Source organism: Talpa europaea (assembly GCF_964194135.1).
Source record: "Talpa europaea genome assembly, chromosome: 10".
NCBI lineage: Eukaryota > Metazoa > Chordata > Mammalia > Eulipotyphla > Talpidae > Talpa > Talpa europaea.
The window spans coordinates 92,311,230-92,320,584 of record NC_140077.1 but is presented as its reverse complement, the minus strand read 5'-3'; positions in this window follow the sequence as shown (position 1 = coordinate 92,320,584).

Genomic DNA, 9,355 nt, shown 5'->3' with positions numbered 1-9,355 from the left:
AACCTCTTTTTTTTTTTTAAAGATTTGTTTATTTTTATACAAGATTCGGGGTACAGACCAGAGGCACAGGAGGGTGAGAGGATTCACCAGAGACAGGGTGGGGAATAGAACAGGTAGACTGAAGAAATACACTGCTGAGGGGAGCAGTAGGCGAGACAGAAGAGGTAGGCTGCGCCATGTAGGTTTCTTCCTGGCCGGCCAGGATCACACCTGAGCTGCAGAAGCTGCAGACAGCTTCACAGTGCAGCGCTCAACCACCTGCACCACCAGGGAGGCCCTCAGCTATAGACTTTTTTGGCTCCAGAAATATGGGGTACTCTGTAGGAAATAAACTGATCTATGTATCCTTCTATCTACAGGTAAATATTATATAACTTCTTTCCTCTTTTGTTTTTAACAGCTTATTAAGGTATATACCAATACATACAGTAACTATATTTCTAAAGTATATAATTTAATACCATTGTGATCATAAAACCATCATCACAATCAAAATAAAATATCTAGTCCCCAAAAATGTTTGCTCAATGTTCCTTTATAATCCCTCTCTCCTGACTTCCTTCTTCTATCTTCAGGAAATGACTCATCTGCTACCTGTCATTCTATAGATTAATTTGAAATTTCTAGAATTTTATATAAATGAAATAATACAGTATGTAGTTTTATTTTGTGTCATTTCTTTCACACACCATAACTATGCTGTGTCATCCATGTTGTGAGTATATCAATAGTCCACTATTTTATATGTTCACATGTTGATAGCTGTGTGGGATATTCAAATTTTGAGCTATTTTAAATAAATCTATACAAACATTCCTATACAAGTCTATATGCTTTCACTTCTCTTTGGTAAATACTTAGGAGTACACAAAATGATTCACTTAATAATAGGTGTATGCTTAACTTTTTAAGAAGCTGCCAAAATGTTTTCCAAAATGAGTGTACCATTTCCATTCCCACTAGTAATATGTGAGAGTTCTAGTTGTTCAATATTGTTATTATTCTTTCTGTTGGTCTCTTCTTTTTATTTGGTATTTGTATTAAATGCTATTATTGACATTGTTGGATTTAAGTATATTGTTATTTTTTTGTATTTGTCCCATCTGTTGTCTCTTTCAATTTTTCTTCTTTTGGAGTATTTTTGTAATATCAGTTTATCTCCCTTTTCTTGGTTTATTAACTCAACCTGTCTTGTCTTATTTTTAGTCATTTCTTTGAATTTCTGATAAACAAATCTCAGTTTTCTTGAGTAAGATATTCATGACTCACAATGATACTTCAGAATCACTCTCTGTCTTGATTTTATGGATGAGAAAAATGAATTAAATTTCTTAAAGTTATACAAGTAGAAATTACAGAGATTCCACTCAAATACAAATGTGTCTTTTCCCCAAATCCATATTTTTTACTTATGCTATATATATATATATATATATAAATCAGTTATTTATATATAAAAATCAGTTACTTAGGCTACATTTGGTATCTAACCCTAAGTAACTATAGTCCTACCGAAACTTCAATATTGTGAATTATTGAAGAGGCCAAATGGAAGACTCTTTATTGAGAATAGAATTGACCTTACAACAAATCTTTCTGCCTTTCATCTCTCCTTTGTCCCTCCCTCCTTCCTTCCTTCCTTCCTTTTTTTTTTTCTGTCTTCCTATTCTGTTGTTTACTGAATTCATCAGGGTCATCATCTAATATTTGACTGAGATCTAAACCTTCTGATCAGTCAGAAAAGGAAGGAGTAGCACTATCACCGAGGCTATATTAAAAAGAAAATAAACTGACCATTGAGATACTAGTGACATGGCATCTTGAAAATTATTCTTTATAAACAGACATCAGGCTATTTTCTTCACAAATCATGTTTGTCTATGGTAGGATGTTTATTTTTTTAAATTCTTTTCTTGTCCCAAGAAAAGAAGCTTAAGAATTGATTAATTCTGTTTATCACTCTCAACCTAAAGATCTTGGCATTAGATCTCACCTAACTTGAAAATGGGATGCTAGGAAGAAATAAAATTAAGAGTTTGGGCATATAGACAGTCAGTCATTTGGAACCCTAAATGATTGTCTCTAAATGAAATAAGGAGGATAAATAAATAGTATTTCATCTACTGTATTTCCTTCATTCACATTAATGAAGGGGAAGCAGCAAAGTGTGGATAAAGGGGCTTAGAATATACCCACATTGCTTTGATCTTTTCCAGTGTCCCTCAATCTATATGTTCTTAGTTTATCTTTTAAAAATTGGCTGCTGTTGTTCACTTTAACCCCTTGAATTTTCTCTGAGTTTTAGGAAGATGACTTTGTGTGCTGGGAGTGCCACCTCCAGAACCCCTTAGCTGGCCGCACACACCACCATCACCACCACCACCACCTGAAATTATCACCAGTCTTTATACTGCCTCAGAGGTAGTGAGAAAGAATAGAATTTGAGATTTAAAGGCCTGAATTTGAGTGAAACACTGGCTTCCACTGAGTAATTTGCTTTAGAAAACATAGCTGAGGCAAGTTGTTTTCAAGTCTTTTTGTTTCTGAAACCAAAGATTATTCTTGCTAAAGATAACTTTATCCCTATGTGCATCTTGCAGAACAATTATTCATTTAAAAATTTCTTGCAATACATTCTTGGATGAAAAGATTGAGAAAGTCAATTGGAACAAGCTTTTTTCCTGTTGAAATCCTGATTTGGGAATTTATTACCAAATGACCAGATTTCAGTATTTTAGACCAGAATGAATTAGGGTTCCAGAGCAGCCACAGTGGTTTAAAGAGTGGAAATGAAGACAATCAGATACAAATGTTGCATTTCCTAATTTCAGTGGGTATGGTTTGAAAGCTAATAAGAGAGGCTAGTGACTTGGGGTATTCTAGCAGTGTTGACAAGTATGTGGTGTGGGTGTGTCATTCAGTTATAATTACGTTTCCCTTAAGTCTTTTTTTTTTTTAATAGAGGCATGTTTTATTTATTTAGTTAGTTTTGTTTATTTATTTATACAAGCACTGGGTACAGTCAGAAGCACGGGAGGGTGAGAGAATTCACCAGAGCCAGAGCGGGGAGCAGAGCAGGCAGAAGGACCGAAGTACACTGCTGAGGGGAGCAGCGGGCGGCAGGAGAGGTCTGCGGCCATGTGGGACTCTCCTCCGTGGCCAGGGAGCAGCCGGGGATCGAACCAGCACCGCAGAGGCCGCGGGCAGCTTCGCAACCCAGCGCTCAACCGCTGCGCCACCGGGGAGGCCCCGACCCTTAAGTCTTTTCTTAATGAATAAGAGGGTGTATGTCTAGAACATTAGTAACTGTATCTAAATATCTTAGGATTGTATAAAACTGTATTTTACTTAAAGATAGGAAACCAAAATATGTGCTCCATAACACTTTAAATGAAGAAGGTGTGACTGGGAATCAAACCAGTAGTAATGCAATGGTAAAATGCAAGGAGGAAAATCCCTGATCTAGAGATTGGCTGAGGAGTCTGTAAGTTTTCTGCATCGGCAACAGAACACATGCTGCGATCTCTTTAGTGGTACCAGAGCTAGAGCTACGGAAGTGCAGGCACATGCACTTGGGGAAAAGCCAGCCTGCCAGAGCACCAGTTTGCTGCTCCAGGATCCTGGATAATCAAGTGCCTGAGGCTCAGCCTTTCCCTGGGTTTCTCACAGTTTCTATGTGTCAAAAATCTGAAGTATATCCCTAGGACTCTCATGAGTTTACTTTCACACTATTGGCCAGGACTCTTGTCTCTGCAGGCTGACTTCAAGCTTACCCAGGTGTCAGTCCTTCCCTACAGGAACATCTCTGCAGGGTTGCTCACAACATGGTTTCTCTGAGAGAAAGTGACAGCATAAGAGAATAACTAAAATGGAGGGTGCTATCCTTCTGTAACCTAATTTTGGACATGGTATGCCATCACTTCTACTTCATGCTGTTGGTCATATAGCTCAGTGTCGGCGGGGGTTCTATGGGATGTGAATACTATTGGTAAGGATCTTAGGGACCATCTTGATGACTGCTGGCTACACAATTCCAATAATAGTTTCTCTGTCTAGAACACTGTGATGAACTAGTGATATCCATGATACAGATGGCACTTACTGGAAAGCCTCACCACCACACATAGACTGTGTTACTAGACATAAGAAGGAGCTGGCACTAATGCAAATTCATTTTATCACGTTAGACATCCAAGGCCTGTATCTTCTACTGGTAAATTTATTGCATTGCCTTTGTATATGAAGTAAACTCGTAACTAAATACATAGTGTATAATGTATTTGGGATACAGGAAATATAAACAAGGCATACATCAACCATAAATCATGGCTGATATACTGAATTGTTAACAAGAATCAGTGAATAAGATTCATTTCTAGTTTCATGTGTGTCAGTGACTAGCAGTTCAACATTAGACAGGTCACTTAAACTTTTTGAACTTATTATATCAGCTGAGAAATGAAGATGTTGTAGGTGATTTCTAATAGTGCTACAACTTCTAAAGCAGTTTATTTGATGGTATTCTAATTATATTAATTTGGTATTCCCAATAAGTTTCATTTCAAGAGATAATTATCTGTATAGCCCTTCCATAGTAAGAGAAATTCATAACAAATAGGCCAGCAGTCTCACTGAGTCATGGCTAACATAAGACATTTTTAATAAAATAAGGTGGTGACAGCATTCACTTATAAGTGCTAGGTTGCTGGTAGGAGAAAGCTAGTTTTAAAAGATGGTACATGAACTCTACAGATTGCTTTTTTAGGGACAAGAGCAGGATGTCCCCAAAATTTAGTTTTTGTGGGTCATATATACAGTTTGCTGTTATCTATGCCTATCGGTCTATATGTATACATTCTTAAAACCTTTATTGAGGCACAATTTGCATGCCATAAAATTCAACAATTCAGAATAATTCAATGATTTTTAGTAAATTACAGTTCTGCAATAAAAACCACAATCTGATTTCCATCATCCCCAGAAGATTCCTTACAACCACTTAATACTCAATTGTCCTTCAGACTCCCATTTCTAGGCAACCATTAATCTACTTTTTGTCTATAATTTGCCTTTTCTGAAAATTTCATATGTATTCTTTTGTATCTGGTTCTTTCATAAAGGAAAAGGCATTTGAGGTAATCCATGTTGTAGTATGTTTTAGCAGTTTGTTCTTTTCATAACATTCCTTTGCATTACAAACCACATTTTGCTTATCATTTTACCTGTTGACAGACATTTGGTTGCTTCCCTATAGTGATTATCATGACTATTTCTGCTGTGAACATTTACATACAAATCTTTGTAGACATATGCTTTCATTCCTCCTGGGTATATACCTAGTAGGGGAATTGCTTATATGGGTTACATTTTTCTTAAAAAGTGTCAAACTGTGTTCCAGAGTTGCTGTACCATTTTACTTTCCCACCAGCTATATATGCAGGTTCACATTCTCCTCCATCCTGGCCAGCAGCTGTTACTGTCTGTCTTTTTTATTACAGCCACAGGCATTGCTGGGCAGTGAGCTAAGTGGAAACTGGGGAGTCACCTTCTATCCAGTGGACCCCAGTTCCAGAAGATCCCATGCTGTACTGACAAAAATGTCTTGTGTTAGTAGTCATTGTAACAACTGTTTTCTAACTAAATTCTACCTCATTGAACCAAAAACAATCCCTACTTATTTGCATAGATGGGCTGTATATTGTTGTTTTTTTTTTTATTATCACAACTACCCAAACCAAACTAAAAAAAACACCCACCTATTTCAAATAGTTCATTTACCAATGCCACTCATTTAGTAGCTAACACTTTTTAAAAAGATTTTGTTTTGTTTTGTTTTTGCATAGAAGAACTGGGGTATTTGCCAAAGGTGTGGGGAGTGAAAAAATTCACCAGAGACAGAGTAGGTTGCAGAACAGGTGGATCTACTGAAACATACTGCTAAGGGGAGCAGAGGGCAAGACAGGAGAGGTGTGCTGTGCCATTTGGGTCAGCTCCCTGGCCAGGGATCAAACTCAGGCCACAGTAGCTGGCGATAGCTTGATAGCACTGAGACTTTACCCCTGGGCCACTAGGGAGGCCATTTGTAGCTAACAATTATATCTTAGAGGCAATGTATTCCAGAAAGTAGTCAAAGGTGTTTTTTATATTAATCCAACATTTTACTTGTGAAAAGGTATACTTCGGGCAAGAAAAATCCTGTGTATTCTGTGTATTTTATTAGGAAAAATATCATTTTCCTCTAGAGTTAATTTAAAGGCCCTGCGTAGTATTTTTACAAATGTAAACAAAAAATGAAATATAATGCACATTATAAATTATTTACTAAGAATATTGGTTACTCAGTAAAAATTTGCTGAATGAATCTTCCCTCAGAATAAATTTCTTTCTTAGGGGACTTAAATGATACAAAATAATGACTTAGTGTTTGTAACAAAATTTTGTCAATTTTATTAAAAGCAGATTCCATTTCTTCACATAGTTAAGTTTCTTTTTTAAAGCCTTTTTATATTTCATAAAAGTAAGTTGGCTCAGTGAAATATCACTGATAAAGACATGTACAGAGTTAGCACCACTGACTATAAAGGCAGAGAGCCACAGCCTTTCCAACATGCACAATCTCCCTTTACACATACACACATATATTTACAGCTAATAAATAACATTTAAAGCCCAAACTACACATAGGTAGTCTTTAGTGCCATGAACTAATTTGAAAATCTTTTCTTAAATTTGTGCACCGTGATCGAAACCCAAATCCAGAAAATTAATCAATTAGGAATAAAGGGGGATGCCGACAACAAATCACATATCATTTTATTTTTTAGAGAGAATGCATTCCAAGCCTGCTGATATTGATGACAACATTTGTTCCACATTGCACAGGCACAACCATATTTCTCAGACAAAGAGCTGAGTTTCTGGCAATTCCAGAACATTTTCTACTCAGATATGTTCTAATATTTCTCTTCATTGTTTACCTTTGAAGCCAGGCTAAATAATAAATGTACATGTGGACCTGATATGTGAGTGTGTGTTCAGATACCCACACATGTTCACAGCTCAGGTGCTCAGCAATGCTCTCTAAGATATTTGACTTCTTTATCATTTTATACTAATATATAGAAAAGCATTCTGAAAATGAGATCTAGTTTATATAAATAATTGCTCACTTTTTACTAGTTGTTAAAAACAACTCTTGGCATTTCATGTAACACAATAGAGGATTCTTCAGATCCCCACAATAGTTTATAAGTACTATTTATTAATATAGCCCAGTAACTTTTCCATATTTTTATATAGTAAAAATGGTATTTGTCTAAAATTTATAGGTATTTGCATGATGTAAAATTTGACCTTGAATACAAATTTTCTTATCAAAACCATGGAAGAAAGACACTTGCCCAAAGTGACTGAAGAATAGGTGATAAACCAGAAAGTGACAATAACTATTGGGTTGTAAATGATTTGAAATCAATGAATATAATTTTGAAAATCTCATAATAAAATTATGATATCATTTCTATTCCTTATAGTTAAAAATTAAGTCCGCTGAGGATTTATAGGCTCTTTTAAAACATCTACCCAGAGAATAAAAAATATAATCTTCCAACAAAGCAAGCATTAAACAATAAACAATAAAGCCTATTAACAATCTGAATTTTATCTCCTTTAATTTGTAACTTAGTTATGATGTAACTGTTAACAGGGAGTGTTTTACTTAAGGTTCCATTCTTTATCAACTCCATTCTCCCATTCTCTCTCCATGCCACAAGGTCTTACTTAACCCAATGGCAAAAGAGAACCATTCCAAGAAATAGTCAGGTGTTTTGATTAGCATGTGAATGAGTATGGTTCATGGCACAAAACATAATTTTCTACATTTACAGTTGGAGAAAATCTTGAGTCAGGAAAATGCAGAAATTCCAATTGAATTATGAGGTTCTAATCAATTTTGGGGTATAGCTAAGCACAGTTCATAAAGAAGCTTTCTTATTTTATCATGAGCCCATAAATTCTTATTTCTTTCTCAAAGGACAAAATGCAGTGTTTTTTCATATCTACAATCTTTCAATGTTGGAAGATTTGTGTTATTTAAGCCACCAATATTCCTCAAATTGAATTAACCACTGTTTAGTATTTGAGACTGTCTCCTAAAATAACTAGCACAGATATAGCTGGGGTTAATACTCAGGAAAATCCACCTTTAACCATCCAAAGCACTGGACATCTTTAGTAAAAGTTACTTCATTCTTCACAGAATTCATGTGCTCTTCTCTTTATATATTTGCCCACTTTCTGAGAAAAAAAAAACAGGAAAAAGGATAATTTATTATATGCTTGGTATTTTACAAGTCTCTCTCTCTCTCTGGTAGGAATGAAAGACACTAACATCTACTTATCCATGTGCCAGTGAGTATCATTTTCAGAGAACTGAGCCAAATGATTGCAAAATTTAGGAAGATTTTATTTCTAAAACTTGTCAAATGCAATGTCTATATCTTTTCTTTCCTTGTGATATGAGATTCCTTAGGAGTTATCAAAAAGTGAGAGGAAGAGAATTTTTTATTTGATTAATGACAGAAAAAAACTGCAGTTACTAGTCTGTTTTATAATTACCTCCTATATAAAATTCAATGCATTAAAAAAGCTGATGAAATACCTGTTGTAATTTGTAATCATGAGGAATGTATCTTTAAACTTTCCTAAACAGATCCTTGCAACTTACATAAATATGACCAGAAATATTTTCTAAACAGCTAAAGTTATTTCAAAAATATTTGAGTTTTGGTTTTTACATTCATGTATAGGCTTAAAGTTGTGGAAGATTTTAAGAGAACGTATGTGTCTATGTATGAAACGGCATGTAGGAATTCCTTCCTAAAAGTGATGCAAATGTGAAATTACCTTACATTTGTGATGAGGAAAAAACAAAACAGTAACATCAATACCAGTAACTGTTCTCCATCCAAGTTTACCTTGAATGCTTTTACATTAATTTTTTAAATTTAAATGTCCTCATCTTGTCATTCAAAGTATATATGCCGTAATTCCATTTTTGTAAAAAATGAAAAATATAAACAACTAAACATATTTTGCCTATTTTTCTTAATCTATCCACAGTGAACATGGATAAATTATATTATAAAATAGAAATTGAAAGTAAGAGATACTCCACATAGTACAGCATTTAATATACTTCTGTACTTTTATTCTGTACGTGTGTGTGTGTGTGTGTGTGTGTGTGTGTGTGTGTGTGTGTATATATGACTGGGAGAAGCCAAGTGAAAATCAAAGGATGATCCCATGACCAAACCTTCCCATCATTTCTTGTATTACTGGCTTTTACTTCATGATC